This window comes from Leopardus geoffroyi, chromosome E1 (genome assembly GCF_018350155.1).
Source record: "Leopardus geoffroyi isolate Oge1 chromosome E1, O.geoffroyi_Oge1_pat1.0, whole genome shotgun sequence".
Classification (NCBI taxonomy): Eukaryota; Metazoa; Chordata; class Mammalia; order Carnivora; family Felidae; genus Leopardus; species Leopardus geoffroyi.
Genome location: NC_059330.1, coordinates 20,868,671 through 20,888,273, shown reverse-complemented (window position 1 = coordinate 20,888,273; position 19,603 = coordinate 20,868,671). Strand labels below are relative to the sequence as shown.

Here is a 19,603-nt window from a genome sequence, read left to right as displayed (position 1 = left end):
CTTGTTTCCTGGGCTGGTGAGGAGTGAGTCTCATGGAATTAGGAGTGAGGGTACACACCTGCTGAAGGGTGAGGGATGGACTCTGGCAGGTGAGGGATGCTTGTCCATAGGGCCACCTGAGGAGGCATGGCCACACCTTGCTGCTTGGTCTTTGCTCCAAAGGAATGTGGGCAGGCCTAGTCCCACCATGGCCCTCAGGAGGGAGGCTGCCTGCTAGACGCCCCCAAGCCCTGTGGCCCCATAGATGCCATCTGGCTTCCTTGGCATTCCTACCTCCTCTTAATTCCCAAGTCTTTATCAGAGATATCTGAATGAGGGTGGAGAAGAAAGGAACTGAAATATGGCTGTTGAGGGAGCAGCCGCAGACAACTTGATGACAGGCAGTGTAGTAGGACAGGAAAGCGATGTTAGAGAGACCAAATCCCCAGCTCTTCCTTTACTAGCTATGTGACTGAAGACAAGTGACTGGGCCTCAGTTTCCTCATTGGTAAAATAGAGATCGATAACACAGATAAACCCATGGACTTCACAGGATGGCTGAAGGAAGCACATGAGAGCTTTCCGCAAACTGTAGACAGTAGAAGGGTGATAATGATGACCATGGGGGGACTGCCAAACCGTCCCAGAACCAGAGCCTCTTCCAAATAGTCCCGCCAACCCTATAACGTGGGTGGGTCCTGAAGCAACTCAACATCTGGGAGTCTCATCTGCTCAAAGCAGAGCCTCTGCCACACCCTTGCCTTGCCACGTGGACAGCTTCATCTCTCGGAAATTTAAGGAAGTAGGGGCACCCGGACGGCTCAGTCAGTTAAGTGTCCGCCTCCTGATTTCAGTTCAGGTCGTGATCTCACAGTTTGCGAGTTGCAGCCCCGAGTCAGGCTTTGCACTGAGAGCACGGAGCCTGCCTGAGATTCTCTCTGTCCCTCTTTCTCTGTCCCTCCCCTGCTCTCTCTCTCTCTCTCTCTCTCTCTCTCTCAAGAGTGAATAATAAAATTTTTTTTAAAAAGAAATTTAAGGAAGCAGTGAGGGAACCATTCTTCTGGGTGTAATTCTGGCTGACTGGAAGGCCCTTTGGTGCCTGACTGAATTTGAAAAAGGCACCCTCTTAGAGAGGACCCAGCCTTATGGGCTCATGCTTAGCAAATAGAGATGACTATGAAAATTATCAAAAGTGCCCTTTCCTCCAGGCTTATAATGCCCCCACACCAGGATGCCCTCTTGGCCAAACATTTTTCTGCAGGGCACCCTGGGAATATGCCACTTTAAAGCAGGCAGGCTTGGGGCACCTAGGTGGCTCAGTCGCTTGGGTGTCTGACTTCAGCTCAGGTCATGATCTCACGATTCATGGGTTTGAGCCCCGCGTCAACCTCACTGCTGTCAGCACAGAGCCTGCTTCGGATCCTCTGTCCCCCCTCTCTCTCTGCCCATCCACCACTCGTGCTCTTTCTCTATCAAAAACAAATGTTTTTATAGGAAAGAAGGAAAGAAAAGAAAAGAAAAAAAGAAAAGAAGAGAAAGAAAAGAAAAGAAAAGAAAAGAAAAGAAAAGAAAAGAAAAGAAAAGAAAGGTCCATCACACATGGACCTAGACTGTATGGACCCTCTGGAATGTCAGGATTGGAGATATTACATGTCACAGAAAAACAAGGATCTGGGCACCCTGCTTACATGAAGTTAAATGCATTTATTCGTTGCAGAAATTCTTTAATATACTACATCATGAATCTCCAAGAAAGTAATATTGCACACAGCATTTATTTCCCAAATGCCTTTGACCATGGAAACCTTTTTCATGGAGGAACTCACAAAATAGAAAAGGGACAGAAAAACTGTCCTAGACCGTAGAAGTGCAGATTTCATGGCCAGCATTTTCTAAAGGAAATTAAATTGAAGGCAGGTGGGAGGTTGTTAAAAATGAAACTTGGTGTAGACGCCTCTGAGTAACTTCAAAGATAAAAGAAATAGGCAGTGGGTTATCTAGGTTGCACATGAGAGAAACCAAATTCAAACAAGCTTAGGCATAAAAGGAATTGTATTGCCCCCAGAATCCAAGGCAAGCTTCAACAACCAAACAGCAGGAGAGCAAGAATGCAGCGTCAGAAACAACTGGAACCAAGAGCTAGGGCCCCCCTCCAGTCTCTCCTTCTCTCACCTCTCTTCTTTCTGAGTTGCTTTATTCTCTCTCACTACAGACAGGTCTTTTCCACACATATATTTTTTTTCACCCATGCCTGCTGATAGTTTTATCTTTTACACATCCTATCACCAGCATGAGACTGTTCTGAGTCTCTCCCCAGGGTCCTATTAAAAAAAAAAAAAAAAAAAAACAAGGAAGGGAATCATTGACCCATTGGTCGTTTGGGTGCCCATGCCTGGACCAATCAGCAGTGGCCAGGAGAGGGAGTTAACAGAAGGGCCCAAGAGCCCCAAGAAAGCTGGGCGGATGGCAGCCAGGGAAGGAGTTCCCAAGAGATAGTCCTGTGAATGGCCATGCTGGGGGAGGGAGGGCTATGGCAAGGGTTGGGGATGGGTTATCTCTGAGGGAACCAGAATCTGTGTACAGGGAGTTCTCAAATGAACTCAAGTTCTAGACAGCTATGCCCAAAAGTTAGAAGGACCCCACATAGGGCCCCTCCCTTTCTCATCACCTTCTAGTGTTCATTCACCCCCTACAAAATACACTTTTTATTGACTATAGTCTGACTTGATTTTCCCCAATCCTAGCACAGTAGAAGAAAGGCCACACTGGCTTCCCCAGGACACCTTGAACACTCCAGGAGCACTCTTACTTGAGGGCATCCGCATTCTCCGCTCCCTCTGCATAGAATTCTCTTTGCTCAGACCCACATTGCTACTTGCCTCACCCCTGCCACGTCTTTGCTCAGATATCACCCTCTCAATGAGGGCTACCCCGCCAACTCGTCCCCCTCATCACCCCTCTTTCTCTGCTCTGCTTGTCCTTTTCTCTATGACATGTGTCACCTCAAATACGCCATGTGATTTCTTTTTCTTGTGTATTGCTTTCCCTAAAACATATGGTCCAAGAGGTCAGGGGTCTTGGACTGTCCAGCTCACTGATGTCTACCAGGGCAATAAATATTTGTTAATATATTTGCTGAGAGAGGGAAAAAAATGCTATAACTGTGCACACCGATGGAACCAGGGCGAGAGAGAAACTGGCATTAATGAGTGGCTGCTATGGGCCATGAACATTCTATCCCACAAATTCTTTCAGCCACCCTACCAACAAGGTGTTACAATCCCCACTGAAAGATAAAGACGCTGGGGCTCAGAGGGGTTGAGCAAGCTTCCCAGGAACACACATCTCATTAAGTAGCTGAACCAAGCTAAAAACCCACGTATGAACCGAAAAGCAATTCTCTTTTCACTACATGCCTTTAATGTTAAAAATGTGATTGCAAAAAGCACGGCCATGAAAATAGCCCAGGGGGGAGAAAGAAAAATGGTTCAGGTGACATCTCTGAAGAGAGAATGGCGTGTAATGATGATAGGTCTGTTAAACTTCTTTTCTATTCCCCCCCCCTTTTTTTTTCAATAGCAGAACCCTTGAATTGAACAAAAGCTCTAGCACAGCCCCAGTATGTAAAACAGATAAAGGTAGGGCAGCTCTGGTTCCCCTGGAAATGGGGACCTCAGTGTGATTGTCCCATGCTTACTATGGCCATTCCTGAGGAACCCTAGGACTCCAAGGAACCCTGTTTGAAAAGCATTCGATGGAAGATGGATGAAAAATGGTCTCTGTTGGTTCTGCGACTGTATACATCCCAAAGACCAGCACCAAACATCTCTCTCCCTTCTCCCTGATGGTGAAAAGAGCTCCTGGTATGTCGGTTGAGCTCTGGAACCTCGGAGAAGCTGACAGTCTGGATTCCTGGTCGAACATGGTGGGCGGAACATAAGTGTTTTTGGAGGCTCCCTCCACACACCCCTCCTAAATGAGAATCATGGATTTTTTTGTTGTTAAGTATAAACCCACAATGACAGAGAGGATGGGAGACAAGACACCGGTCAACATCAGCAAGTTTTTGGAAGATGGAAGGCGGATGCTGATTAACTTGGCATGTGGCAGACAAGGCTGAGAGATAAGGGTCTGCACCGAGAAGCCGACCAAAGCCACACAGCTGTCACCACGGAACAGCCAGGAAGGGTCAGGAGTGGGAGGCATCGGACCCTGCTGAAGACAGCGATGAGAGGTGGAGCTAAGACGAGGAGGATTAGTTAAAAGTCTTTGAAAGGAGCTGTTAAGTCTCTCAGATATTTGCCCATGGCCCAGAGCAGCTAGCCAAGTGCCTCTCCCCACCCCAGCACAGGACGAGATGACACAGTCTGGTGCTGGGCGTGGGGAAACCAGGCAAAGCTGAGACATGGGTAAAGTACCCTACAGAAACCAGGGAGATGAGGGGAAGTTCTGCCTACTGAGTAGTGAGACCCCCCAGCCACGCTAATCTATAATTAGATTATAGAAGTCTGGGACTATAATCCCTCACTGGAGAGACTGACAGACTCAAGAGAGAAGATCCACGGAGAATGACAGTCAGGACTCCCCGGACACGATGTCCTGGTTAGATCCCCCCAGAGTGAAGTCCCTTAGTAAGTCTTCCAACACCCAGGAATGACTACAGTTTTAAGTACCTCGTACTTAGGAGTGGACAGCCAGAAAGCCAGGCTTTGGGGGGAAACCACTCACAGGAACCGACACCAGCCCAACAAAAAAGAAGCTTTGAGGGGCGCCTGGGTGTCTCAGTCGGTTAAGCGACCGACTTCGGCTCAGGTCATGATCTCACAGTTAGTGAGTTCGAGCCCCGCGTTGGGCTCTGTGCTGACAGCTCAGAGCCTGGAGCCTGCTTCGGATTCTGTGTCTCCCTCTCTCTCTGCCCCTCTCCCGCTTATGCTCTGTCTCTCTCTCCGTCAAAAATAAATTTAAAAAAAAACATTAAAAAAGAAGCTTTGAGGAAATACAGATAATGATTAAAGGCACAAGCTCTAGAGCCAGAGCATAGCCTGGGTTCAAATCCCAGCTATACAACTTCCCAGCTGGGTGACCTTGGGCAAGTTACTTAACCTCTCTGAGCCTCAGTTCCATTACCTCTAAAATAAGACTAATATTGGGGGCATCTGGGTGGCTCTGTCAGTTAACTGATCTCAGCTCAGGTCTTGATCTCAGGGTCGTCAGTTCAAGCCACACTTTGGGCTCCATTCTGGACATGAAGCTTACTTTATTAAAAAAAAAAAAAAAGTATTATTATCTACTCTGTAAGGTTGTTAGGAAGATTGAAATGAGTTAATATGTATGAAGTACTTTGAAAAGTGCCTGAAAAATATTGGGGACTATGTAAGTGTTTAATAAATACAAAATAAATGCAGGGAGCAGAAGGAAACATCAAACCACTTTTAAAATATTCTCAGGAGATGAGAGAAGATATTGCATCCATAAACACAAGCCATTTAAATAGGATGCTATTAAAAAGTAACATGCGAAGGAAACGTCTTTTTTTTTTTTTAATTTTTAAAAAAAAATTTTTTTTTTCAATGTTTATTTATTTTTGGGACAGAGAGAGACAGAGCATGAACGGGGGAGGGGCAGAGAGAGAGGGAGACACAGAATCGGAAACAGGCTCCAGGCTCTGAGCCATCAGCCCAGAGCCCGACGCGGGGCTCGAACTCACGGACCGCGAGATCATGACCCGGCTGAAGTCGGACGCTTAACCGACTGCGCCACCCAGGCGCCCCACGTCTTTTTTTTTTTTAACTCCTGGAAATGAAAATACAATGACATTTAAAAAATAAATAAATAAATAAAAGGGTCGGAATTGAGGAAATGTCCTGAAAAGTAAAGCAAACAGACAAACAGATGGAAAATGGGAGGAAGAAAAAATATGACAACAAGAGGGTAACTCCAGGAAGTCCAACATGCTACTACCAGGAGTTCTAGAATAACAAACCAGAAAGAATGGAGAAGGGGACCTTGCCAAAGAAGTAAGAGAAGTTCCCGGCCACAGCACATGATTTTCCGTAACTAAAGACTACACCAAGTCCTGTCTGCAACAAGTAGAGAAACAACCAGACCAAGATGCACCCTGGAGAAATTCGGGCTAACGGAGGTAAAGAGAAAACCTTGAACGTTTCTGGAAAGGAAGAACAAATCAGTCCTTCTTTTCTAAGATAGAATTCTCTACCCAGCAAGCTGCAACTGAAGTATGAGGGTAGAATTTGGTTTCAAATATATTCCAAATACAGATATCGTACATAGATCATAATTAATATATAAATTATATTTGTATGTCTTGCCAGCAAAACCTTGGATTGCAAGTAACTCGTTCTGTGAGGGCTCCACAAGACGAGCAAACATCTCTGCTACACTGTAACTTGATAAATGAGCCATGTCTTGCGAAACAAGTAGCGGGTGGAGCCACATGTCACATGATCACAACTGAACCAATGGTTCCTGAAATTCACTTGGGTATACGATCGCTTTGGATCACAGGCATGTTTCCGGACCTAATTATGCTCACACACCCAGGTTTTACTATATAATTAATACGTAAATTATATATTAACATATAAAACATGCTTTTTTGGTGAGAACATTTCATTCTACTCTCTTGGCAGATTTCAATTATCCAATACAGTTCCATCAACTGCAGTCATCGTGTCATATATTACATCCTCTGACCTTATTCATCTTGAAAGTTTGTACCCTTTTAACAACCTCTGCCTATTTCCCCCACCTCTACCCCCTGGCAACCACTTTTCTCCTCTGTTTCTAGGAGTTTGACATTTTTTTCCTCTTTTGCCATTTCTGCGGTAGATACTTAGCAAGCCAAACCAACCAACCAACAAAAAGAAAGAAAGAAAAAAAAAAAAAGAAGAGTTTCACACGAAAAAGATCAAAATCATTACATACTACAAGGCTGGGTGTGGACAATATTTATCTAATTCCATAAAAGCTGGAGACTGGCTTAGCCAAAATGTTGTATAACTCTACAGGAGGATGGAAAGAAAGGAAATACAGCAGGCCCCCTCATGGAAAAGTCTACGTCCTAATTTGGTAGATAATACCTAAAAGCTTTTAAAACCAAGAAATGTCTTTCAAGCAATTGATGACCACAGGAAGATGAAAGTAAATACGAGAAGAGACAGCTCAAGCAGTTGAAAGCAGTTGTCTCTGAAAACTGGGGCCCAGGGGTTGGGGAGAGGGGGAGCCCCAAACTGCTGCTTTTTTTTTTCATTAAAAGCTTTGCGGTATCATTTGGCTTTTTAAATTATGTACATCTATTGCTTTGATAAAAATTAAAATTAAATGTAAAATAATCATAACCTCTCCGCATAGCTGGAAGGCCCAAGCAGCTATCAAGGGTAGCACATTTTCTATCTTCTATCACAAATGGGACATAGTGAGAGTGGATGCAGATGGTTGCTATGGTTTCTCTGACATCTCTGCTCCCAGGCAGCACTCTTGTCACGGTGCCTGGTGCTGAGGACCTTACCAGAAGGAGAGGTGCAGTCTCCAGCCTGAATCCTGAGAGTCTGGAACACCGGGATGTGCGGCCACCAGGGGATTCTGGGCTCACTCTCAGAGTGGGCCTTTGCGCTGGATGGGGTGGGAGTGGGGGGCTTCCCACAGGTGCCAAGGACTCAGGAGAAATGATGTCACAAATCAGAGGTACCACTGGAGGCAAGCATCCATTAAGCAGCCAGAAGCCTGACTTTTATCATTCTGAGAAGACCTGCTTAATGCACATGCTAAGTGCTGTGCCGAAACCATACATCAGAAGTCCCAGCCAGGCAGGCAGTGGTCTGAGAGCAAAATCCAGACTAAACACATTCACCTCAGAGATCATGTCCTCCTATTCCATAAATTTCCAAGACTACCTACTATGTGCCAGACCCTCAGGGATATAGATGAACAGCCCAGTCCGGGTTTTCAAGGAGTTCACAATCCAGGGTCTGTCTCGAGGGGTCCCATTAAGTACTGGATGGAAATTCATTGATCCAACAGCGCTCACATAAAATTCCTGTGGAGTGCCAGGCTTCTGCAATCTGGGGGGCATGCAAACAATTAAATGTCATGATATGCTATAAACTCCTAAGATAGAAGGAGCAGACGATGGGTTCCAGAAGGGAGGAAAAGGGCATGTCAGGAGAGGATTCAGAGAGAAGGTGACCTTTGGGCCTCATCCCAGGCCTGTCTGCAAGTGGCTAGGCAGAGTATGGGAGTTAGAGAGGGGCTGTGTCATGAGCAGGTGAGAGGCCAAACACAGGGAGGGAAATCCAGAGCCAAAGCCAAGAACATCCCAAGGTGTCCTGGGGTAGCTGGATCTAAGGCTGAGACCAGGAGCTGGACAGGGAGGCAGAGGCCAGACCACCACGGGTCTGGTATGTTCTGTGAACACATCAGCGTTGTCCTGTGAGTTCTTCTACCCAAAGGATGGTCATCCAACCAGCAGCACCAGTATCCCCTCGGAGCTTGTCAGAAATGCAGAATCTCAGAGCCCAACCCAAATCTGCATTGTAAGAGGATCCCTGGCTGATTCACATTCTAGTGGGAGAAGCACTGATCAAGACCACTGTTTCCCACCCTTTGGATGTATGAGGATGCCTTTTTAACAACCAGATACTTCTCAGACATCACCCCCACATGAACGCTATCATGCTTTTTATATCCATTGATTGAGAAAATATTCAATGACAAAAAGTCATGCTTTGAGCGACTCTGACTCCTGTAATTACATCACGATCTATATATGTGCTCTGTTCAGCAATCTGGTTGTACCTAGCTTCCACCACCAGTGCGTGCAAATCAGAATTTTTATAAGTAGAATCTTAATCATCCAGCAGCCTCCCCTTTAATTTTGGATACATGGCTCTTCCCGATGGCTTTTCAAGGGTGGTATCTCCTGCTCCTGCATGCTGGTTGCCCACCCAGACTCATCAGCCTTCTTAGCAAATAATTTATAATCTCTGAGCCTGGATGCACTAGGGAAACTCATTATTTAAAGAATCCTTGGAATAAATCTTTTTGCAATGAGACTAGACCCAACTCTACACGGGTGCCTTCACTGATGTATGTTTTGTAAATATTCTATCTAACAGGAACGTGTCACGTGAAGCCACTTTCCTCTGTTGCATATCTCTGACCCAACGTGAACCCCTCCTTCCCCAACGTGGGCATGTCCCTCTACAGTATATAAGGTGCTTCAACTGCCTTCTATTCTCTGATCCTCATACACTCTTATGATATAGAGCAGTTCTAGCCATTTAACAGATTAACCCATTTAACAGATGTGGTAAGTAAGCAAGTCTCTGAGATGCTAAGTGGCTTTCCCGTGACCTCATGGCTAAGAAGTATTGGGACGAGCCCTTGAATCACGTCTCTGATTTGGTCCTTGGTTCTCTCCACCAAGAGTTAGTGTTCCTTAATAATGAAAACAGAAAAATAGAAGAACACTTCGTTCACCAGGGTGACATTTTTGCCAAAGCACGTCTTAGTCATCTTTGAGGCTCTGCAGGAAGGGGCTGAGCTTTGCAGCCGTCACCAAGCTGTTGTGGCCACTTGATAAGGAGCTGTTAGTGAGAACCCCACTACCTCATGCCGCTGCCCTGAACAGACATAATTGCAGCCCATCTAGCTTGGGGACACAGTGCTGATTTTTCTTCCTCTGGAGCTGGCCTAGCCTCAAAATGTCACCTGTGAGCAATGGAGCGTGAGCGTGCCCATCTCCATGCTGGGTTTGGATTTGCTCACCTAGACACGCCGTGCAACTGGGCCTGTCAGGGGAGGGGCGGGCGGGGAGCACCCTTGGCCCGATTTTAGCCAGGCAGAAATTCAGGGTTTCTTACAAAACAGCCTCTGCTGACTTGTGAGTGCTAGGCGGCCATGTCTTTTTTTTTTTTTTTTTTTTAATCTAGTTTTCAGGAAATTAAAATGAGATGCAGTGAGGTTAGGAGACTTGTGCATGATCCCCAGCTCACAGAATTTCAGGGCTGAAAGGAACCTGAGGGATCAGTGATTTCAACAAGACGAAACTAAGGCTCAGAGAGGCAATATAACTTGCCTGAGGTCACACAGCTATTAAGCAGTGGGGCTGGGAGTCAGATCCAGGGCTCCATGATTTCAGAGCCCATGCTTTTCTTGGGACCCGCCCTGGCTCCCCTTTCCAGGGGCCCACCTTGGCCTCCTTTGATTCCTCTGTGCATGCCAGAAGAACAGGAGGAACCAAGATGGCACCTCCAGTTGACTGCCCAAACAGTGTTCGGCAGACCCTTTCCACCAGGGCTCTCAAGGGCTGGGGCTAGGACCTCAGTCCCTACCATGGTCACTGTCCCACACTGAGCTTTCCCCTGAACTCTGAGAGGAGAGAACACAGGCTGCTGAACCCAGTGTCAATTAAACTATTCTCCCCCTCCTTCCCTATACAGCTTGAAACCTTCTTGGCTTGTCACCTAGGACCATTGCTTCCTCTAGCCTACTGGCAAAGAGCAGAGGAGAGTGAAGAGTCAAGATATCTGGCTCCTGGGCTCTGCCAGGCCACCACTTGCCCTCTCTGTGGGCCTCAATTTTCTTACCTGAAAGATGAAAAGTTAGTTGGATTAAAGCAGCGTCAAAGACTCTCCTTAGTTGCAAAATTCTATGCAGCCATGAATCATAGACCCTGGGGCAGTCCTTAATTTCTCTGGGCTTTGGTTTCTTCATCTGTAAAATGGCTATGATGTAAAAAAAATTACAATCTTATATATACATATACATAATCTTATATGTATATATAAGATTATATATATATGTATATATATATATACATATATATATACACATATATACACAAATATATGGGGATATTGATGCCTGTCTCAGGACAGCTGGAAGGATCTGATTAGGCAAGTCTGTGAAGACCCCAAAGCTTACCATACATGTGCCAATGTTGCTGTTTGCCACGTCCTATAGGAGATTCAAAGCTGAGTGGCTCAGAGTCCTGGCCCGCAGGCTTTCAAAGGGGAACTACTCAATGGGAAATGGGACCAGTGACACCAGAAAGGCACAATGTCTGAGAGAGGTCGGGTGTTGGAGGGCAAAGAGCAGAGCCTTGGATACTGACCGCCAGGGTTTGATGCTGGATTTGCATGATGTGACTATGGCAAGCTGGCTGCTCTGAGTCTTTTTCCTCATCTGTAAAATATTTGTTTTCTCATCTGTAATAAGCCTGCCTCTTGGGGTGACCGTAAGGAGCAATAAAGTGACCATCTGGCCTCTGACCACATCCCTGTTGCTCTTAGAATAGGCAGAGGTCACACTTGTCTCAGGGCTTCTGCACCTGCTGTTCCCTCTGCCCAGAACGCTTGCCCTGGGTCATCCCATGACCCACCTGCTCACTTCAGTCCGGTTCCCTGTGCAAACGCCATCACCCTGAAAAGCCCTGCCCTGCCTCCCATCTGGAAGAGTCATTCCTGCCCTGCCCGTCCTGTCTCACTGTCCTCTCCCCTGCTTCTCCCCCCAGCACTTGTCATTGCTGACCCGATGCTGCATGTGTCCTTGTCTGTTGTCTGCCCCACCACACACACACACACACACACACACACACACGCACACACGCACCCCAGTCCCAGAGAACTGCAGGGCCAAGCCCCAGCATCCAGTCAACAGTAGCAGCCAGAGAAGCCCCTGGGAGGTTGGGGTGACCCAGTGGATTGACGGGCCTGGCCCCTCCCCTGCCTGGACAACATGGACCTGGACACTCCAGGCCTCTCTTCCCGATCACGCAGAATAGTGAGGCCCAAAAGATGAGTCTCGTCCCCCATGGCTAAGCCACCGTGATGTCACGGGCAGCAGAAGCAGGCAGATAGCAGCCACACAAGATGGTAACACAAGCTGGGTCCCTTCATGGGGGAGTCACAGGCGGTCTTTGCTGCCCCTGTTCAGCTTAAGTCCCTACACAGCTGCCCACCTGTCTCTTACTCACCACCCGCCACCTTGAGACTGGAGAACAGGGTCTCGAGCTGGCTCAGCCTTGTATGGACTCAGCTTGGCCAAAAGCTCACCGTGAGACCCAGACAAATGCGTCATCCTGTCGGCATCTCTGTCTCCGCTGTAAAATGAGAAGGTGGGACTCCGTGAGTCTCAGAGATCAGCTGTGCAGTTTTGCTCACTTCTGAAAACGTGTATGACACCTACTATGTGCCGAATATTATGCAGATACAATAAATAAAACACTGACCCTGTCCCCAAGGGTCTCCCAATCTCAGTGGAGACAGAGGGTTACATGAAAAAGGTAAGGCATCCAAAGGAGGAAGGCTCCCAGGAGGCAGTGACAGTGAAGCTGGTGAAGTCAACCAGATGGAAGGAAAGAAGAAGGGCCAGTCTAGATGCAGGGAGTCACATGAGGAAGGAGGAATAGGAAAGAGCAGCTCATCTAGGTGGATTTTGTAGAAAGCCAGAAACACTGAAAAATGATGATGATAGCACTACAAACTAGTAAGCTTTTCTTTTTTGTTTTTAATTTTTTTTTAATGTTTATTTATTTTTGAGAGAGAGACACACACAGAGTGTGAGCAGGGGAGGGGCAGAGAGAGAAGGAGACACAGAATCTGAAACAGGCTCCAGGCCCTGAGCTGTCAGCACAGAGCCTGACGCGGGGCTCCAACCCACGAGCTGTGAGATCATGACCTGAGCCGAAGTCGGATGCCCAACCAACCAAGCCACCCAGGCACCCCAATTAGCAAGCCTTTCTTAATCACCAGATCTGTGCTGAGGGCTTTCTGTGCAATGTCAACAGTCCTATGAAGACGGATCCATTATTATGTCCCAACTCATTCTGCAAATTTTGCAGGACAACAATGCTCCAAGAGATTGAATAACTTGCCAAAGGTCACAGAACGGGACTTGACCTTACCCTGTCTGACCCCAGAGGCCCAAGCATTTAACCAACTGTCCGAGGCTCTCTCTGGCTCTGACTCACCAAATAGAAGAGCCATGTATCCACCTGTCTTAGAATGCCTAGCTCACTCCCTGGGGAAAAGAGTTCTCTACTCTGGGTGCATGCAAGCTCTACTCACTTTGGCCCCACCCAGTGCCCTCAGGAAGTCCATATACAGTGAAGGCTACTGGCTGTCCTGTGGAAGGTGGGGAGGGGATCCTGAGCTCCTGTACACAGAAGCCCTTCTAAGCCATGCACCCCTCTGAGCATACCTCTGCTAGCAAAGCCTCCAGAAATGAAGGCACACTGGGGTCAGTGCTACTGGGGAAGGTTAGCATGGTGGAGGTCACACTATTTATCTTCAGATCCTTGAGGGGGGTGGCAGGTGGAAAAAGGGTTAGAGCTGGGAGCAGGGGGAGATCTGTAAACAGGCAGTTTTCAACTCAATGTAAGGATGAACTTGGAGAGCCATGGACCGTCCCGTGGGCAGTGAGGTCTCCTCTCTAGGGAGTGCTCAAACACAACGATTGTCATCAGTGCCTGGTGCTGCATGGGTGCCTCCTGTTGTCCTTCAGAGCTTAGGTAATAGACGCCCTCTGGGAGCTCCACCAGTGAGGACCCAAGAAGGGAATCGACAGCACCCACAGACCGGGCAATACAAGGAAAGATGAATGAAGGACTATTTACCAAGGTGTGGGCAAGGCTTAGGGAAGGCAATACGGGGGGTGCGTTGCCCTGGGCCCGGTAGCAGGACAGCCGCCACCATGCCTAAGGAAAGCAGAAAAAGAGCTGGCACCAGAACTCAGAGAAAGAGAAATCTCAGAGGGCTTCCCTTAGCCCCCCCAACCCAGAGCTGCGGCTTGCTAAAGTGTCATACGCTAACTCGCAGTGATCCGGCACATAGAGTTAAGAGACTGAATGTCCCAGACTGACTCCTCTCTCCTCCGGTTCCCTGCTGACGCACCACTGGCGAACCCAACTGGAAAACGGGGGCCAAGGGAGCCCATCAGGTCAGTCTATACAAGTTCAGCTCCCAGGGCAAAGAGCAGAGTGCAGAGGACAGTCCAGGGGACACACAGAAACTATCCTCCACTACAACCCCCCAACGTGGCTTCCTCCCTCCTACCCTCTCCCCTCCAGCTAGCTATCCTTGCCACTGTTATAAAGTCAGCTTCCACCAACATAGATTGCTTTGTATCAGCACATCCCTGCCTTAGCCTAGAAAATTCCTCTGGCTTTTCAAAAAATCTTCCCTTCCTACTTCCCTCGTGTTTATTTCCTCGGCATGCTTCCTGTAATTTGCAAAGATTAAAGATTTAAGCCTCTTTTATTGCGATGTACTTTCCCAGCCCCATTATGCATTCTGCCCATTGCTTCCCAGTCTCCTCCCGCAGAGGTTCCAAAGCCTTTCTGCACGCACAGAAAATGCTCTACAGGTAGACTTCACCTTGGGCCGGCCATGGCCGTGCTCCTAAAAAGTGCTACAGTATTCCGGCTTCTGCAGGGTGAATGCGCTTTACTGCCTCCCTCCTGATTCAACATTATCTTTCCTGTTTGGTCGCAATTAACAAGTGCTCCTAGCACTGTGTTCGTAGCAGCTTCCCCTTTTGCTGTGCTCTCTCTCTCTCTCTCTCGAGCTCTTTCTATCTCTCGGGGGCTTTGAATCCTGGTGTTCATGATGTGTAAACAAATCCTTCACTGAACCAGGGGCCTGCACTCTTTTGAAGCAGCTCAGTGTTGAATCATTTGGTGATGAGGGGAATATGAGGCTGTGAATGATTCTGTCCACGTCAGTCTGCTTTATCGTCAGGGCTGGCTCCTTACATGTGCAGTGTGTGCAGTCCCACAGACCCCCATGCTCAGAAGAGCCACACTCTGTGTAACGCTCTGCGATTGGCTGCCTTGAAATTCTTAATCCTTTTTCAATCAAGGGCCCCACATTTTCATTTTGCACCCGGACCCAAAAGTTGTGTGGGTGGTCCAGATACTGTTACTGTTACAGTTGCTGCTGCAGCCGCTGTTGTTTTATGCACAACCCACCTCCATCTCAGTGGGAGAGACGTCTGAGTCCTGTGACATGGACAGGTAGCATGTGGTGCTGGCACGTCCCTGTGTCCAACCAGACCCTGGGCAGATTCCCAACTGCCAAAGGGCAGGAAAAGGTGGACTCGGCAGAGGACTCTTTCCCACTCATTTGTTTCGTTCACGATGACTGAACTCCACCCGGTCCCAGGCACTGCGCTGGGGGTTTTAGGGGATGTGGCGTGAAAAAGCTACTCCCTTTCTCCAACCCCCAATCAGAAACCCAGAACTATGGGGATGCCTGGGTGGCTCAGTCAGTTAAGGGTCCGACTCTTGGATTTCGGCTCGGGTCATGATCTCATGGTTCATGAGACCGAACCATGCACAGGGCTCTGCGCTGACAGGGCAGAGCCTGCTTGGGATTCTCTCACTCCACCTCTCTGCTCCTCTCCACCCTCTCTCTCTCCTTTTCAAAATAAATAAATAAAATTTTAAGAAAAAGTTTTTTAAAAGGAAAGAAACCCAGAGCTAGGAACCAGGGCATCTGCTCGTGGAAATAAACCACACCCCTAGTGAGGTAGAAAGAGTGTTTAATTGGAAATCAGGAGACCTGACTTCTAGCCCTTGCTCTGCTCTTGACTTGCTGTGTGACCTTGGGCAAATCACTTCCCCTCTCTCAACTATATCACTGCTTGCCCAAATGTGTCTGGCCTCAGATAACCTATCGCCAAATCTCTGGAAATACAGATACCTGGGCTCCACCCCGGAATGAACGGAGCAGAATTTCTAGGAGTGGGTCCCCAAAATCATCACCCAGAGCTCCCTACGTGATTTTGATGTGTGTTCCATTTTGAGAACCTCTGAGGCACATGATCTGAGCCTTTGGCTCTAACCGTCTATGTTTGATAACTTCAGCTCTTAAATTAGGTCTCCATAGTTGCACTAATAGCATCCATGTCCAGGCAGGAAACATAAAAGACTGTGGGCGGGCATAGGGCAGAGACTACAAGGGGACTGTTCCCTAATCAGACTGGAGAATGAGCCACAGAGAGCTGAGGGCAGGTCCATGAAGGAAGAGAAACAATCTGGGAATAGGTAGTGCTTTGGGGAAAAGCAGGGCCAGAGAGGGTCTGGGACTCCAGTCGTGGGCTGGCCAAGAATCCAGCTGCCGCCCAGAGTCCCACCCAAGTCACCCAAGGCCTCCAGACCAGAGACCCCCAGGAGCACCTGTTTAGGAAAGCAGAGGGGTGGCATCCTTGTCGTCCCTGACGCTCCTAGACATCTGGGGTCTGCTCGCAGCTCACATTCTACAGCTGCACTGCCCACCAAGGTGGTCACGGCCGCCTGTGGCTATTAAAATTTAAGTTAATTAATTAAATTTAAATTCAATTAAAAATAGGGGCGCCTGGGTGGCTCAGTCGGTTAAGCGTCCAACTTCGGCTCAGGTCATGATCTCACAGTCTGTGAATTCGAGCCCTGCGTGGGGCTCTGTGCTGACACCTCAGAGCCTGGAGCCTGCTTTGGATTCTGTGTCTCCCTCTCTCTTTCTGTCCCTCCCCCACTCGTGCTCTGTCTCTCTCTCTCTCTCAAAAATAAATAAACGTTAAAAAAAAATGTTTTTAATTCAATTAAAAATAAATAAAGGAAGCCGAAAAGGTAAATATGTGAGGTGATAGGTGTATTAATTAATTTGATGGGGGAAACCCTTTCAAAATGTGGACATGTATCACATCATCATATTGTATACTTGATCAGACAATTTGTCAATTATACCTCAGTAAAGCCGGGGTGGGGGGTAGGTAATTAATTAGTTAATTAATTAAAAGTTCAGTTCCTCGGTTGCACTTGTCACACCTGATGTGACTAGCGGCTACTATGTTGGATAGCACGGATTCTAGAACATTCCATCTGGGCAGGAAGTTCTCTAAAGAGAGTGGAAATCTTATCCATCACTCTCTTCTGTGCCCATCCTGTTGCTGGATATTTGTAACAATAGGAGGTTATTTAGGAATTTACTCTGCCTCAGCCCCTGCTGCTTCTGGAATAAACTCCCCTTCCGAATCCCAGCCCAGCCTGATTGGCCTTAGGCGGCTCTCACAAGGCAGGCATGCCTGGCCTGTCTGCTTCGCCCATTACTTGAAGCATTTCTGACAGAAAGGCTTCACTTTTCATTTTCTCCCTGTAAGCCAGGGGACCCCTCCTTTGAGCCTGTCTTACTGGCTCTAAGGTTTTCTAAGCTCAGTTATACAGCAGGCACGCAGCTTCTGAGAGCTCCAGAAAACAAGTTTTGGCATGTCTCCCCTTCTGCCCCCCACAGCCACTGAACAGACTTTCAGTTCATCCAAGCACAGGCATCCCCGTGATCCCAGCATCATGCCACTGGGCTCCTTCCCCATCTGAGCCTGTTCTTTGGGCTCCTGACCTCTCTTCAACCCCTTGCTTGGGCAGGCTCACCCCTCCTCCCCTTCCACCGTCCTCCCTCTCTTGTACTCCCCCCTCCTCCCTGTCCTGCATTCCCCCTCCCTGACGTACCTGTGGACCTGTCCATCTGCTAGGCCACAGGTACTGGGAGGAACAAGGGACACAGGCATCCCGGGACATTCGGGCAGCAGTCTGCATGGACAGTCTGAGTAAAGAGATAGCAGAACACTCGACTGCTGGAGGGTAGGGGGGTGTGATTGTGGATTGCCTGGGATCCTCTCCAGTTCCATGAAATCATGATGAAAGGATTCCTGGCCGAGGGTCCCTTCTGCCTAAATCCCATGTCAGCCACTGGGTTCCAAGTCTGGACTCTGAAACTCCTGCCTGTCCTTCCCACTAACCCCTGTGTGCCTACTAAGCCCTTCTTCCCACGTACCCCTACCTTGGAATTCTCACCCAGCTCCTGCACCCTCCCCTGCCTCCATCACTGGCCCCCAGACTGTCCGTGAGTCTTGCCCATTCCCATGACTGGCCCCAGCCCTTCCTTCCTCCGGTGTTCATCCCCAGACTGTAGCCCCAGTGCTAACAAACCCCTGCCTCCCTCCCCAACCTCGACCTCCATTTCTCCCTCACACCATCTTCCCTCATCCCTTCATTTACCCATCCTCTCCTCATTCCATTTCTTTATTTCTTTAAGATTATTTCTTTAGTTTGATGGGGGAGGGGCAGAGAGAAAGAGAGAGAGAATCCCAAGCAGGCTTTGCACAGTCAGTGTAGGGCCCAACACGGGGCTTGAACTCATGAACCACGAGATCATGACCTGAGCCCAGATCAAGAGTCAGGTGCTCAACTGACTGAGCCACCCAGGTGTCCCTCCATTCCCTTCAATTAGAACACTCCTTGATTTGGACTCTAGATTGGCCTTGCCCATTAATAACTGAGGTTTGAATCGCAAATCTCTTATTCACTCAGCAGCCCTTCCCTGAGTACCTGCTATGTGCCTGGCCCTGTGCAGGGCCTTTGAGGTCCAGGGAGATAGCCCAGAACTTGGCCTCAGGATGCTCCAGCCTGGTGGAAAGACTGTCAGATAAAGGATTCTTCTGGTGTGGCAGAAGCTTCTTCGGGCATATGGAAAGAATACAACAGAGCAAGAGAAGGGTTTGCTTTGGGTGGGGTTGGAGGCCTGAATCTTTAGTGACGCGTAGGGAGATTGGCCGGGTAGACAAGTTTGAAAGGCTTTCCAGGCAAAAGGAAAGGCATGTGCCTCCATGCAGAGCAGAGACGAGTAACAACCAATCTGGGCAGCCCTGGAGGGTTGGACACATGGTGCCATGAAGCAGGAGGTTGCCCAGAGTAAGGCTGGAACAGGAGCAGGTTACGGAGGTTGGGCTCCTTATCGGCACGGGAGAGACGTGTGCAGGTTTGCATTTTGGAAAGCTCGTTCTGCAGGCTGTCTGGAAAGAGCAAGACAGAGGAGACCCAGTAAAGGGTCCTCCACCAATTTGAAACATTATAAGATGAGCCAGGCTCTGCTATCCCATCGCCTTCCACCACCCTTGCCACCTCCCACTGCCAGGGGCCATTACTCTTGCCAAATTAAAGAGAGGCCAAAGCTTCTCTACCAGTTGCCCATCTCCAGAAGCTCCAAGGGGCGGGCACCTTGGCATACAAGCAAGTCCTGTAGTTTTATTTCTACCCCTGTGTCATCATGTTTTCCTCCTCTGATCCCCTCACCTTCAGCTCATGGCCAAGTAGAGAAGCTAGCGAATAAAATAAAGGTGAATGACTCACTTCATAATTCCATTTTCTACTTTTGGAGACCCAAGCGAAGAGTTGGCCTAACTGGCCTGAATTCGCTTCTGACCGCTACTGTCACAGATTCCACAGTGACCCCAAACAGCACAGATTTGTCATGTCACAGTTATGGAGGCCAGAAGTCCAAAACCTATCTCACTGGGTTAAAATCTGGGGCTGGCAGGGTTACATTCCTTGTGGGGGCCCCAGGGGAAAATCTATCCCCCTGCTTTATCCAGTTCCTAGCAGCTGCCTGCATCCATCGGTTTGTGGCTCCTGCCTCCACGACCAAAGCCAGCAGCACACTTTCTTCCATTCTCTCTCTGACTTTGACACTCCTGCCTCCGTCTCACGAAGACTCTCATGAGGACATTGGGCCACTCAGATAATCCAGGATAACCTTCCCATCTCCAGGTCCCTAACTTAATCGCATCTGCA

At 48.3% G+C, this 19,603-nt stretch overlaps 1 protein-coding gene across 2 annotated transcripts in view; it reads left to right on the top strand.

The window, feature by feature from the left end:
• ASIC2 (acid sensing ion channel subunit 2) overlaps positions 1-19,603 on the top strand; it is a 1,016,483-nt gene that overhangs the window by 932,609 nt on the left and 64,271 nt on the right. The gene's annotated exons all lie outside the window — the stretch shown is intronic.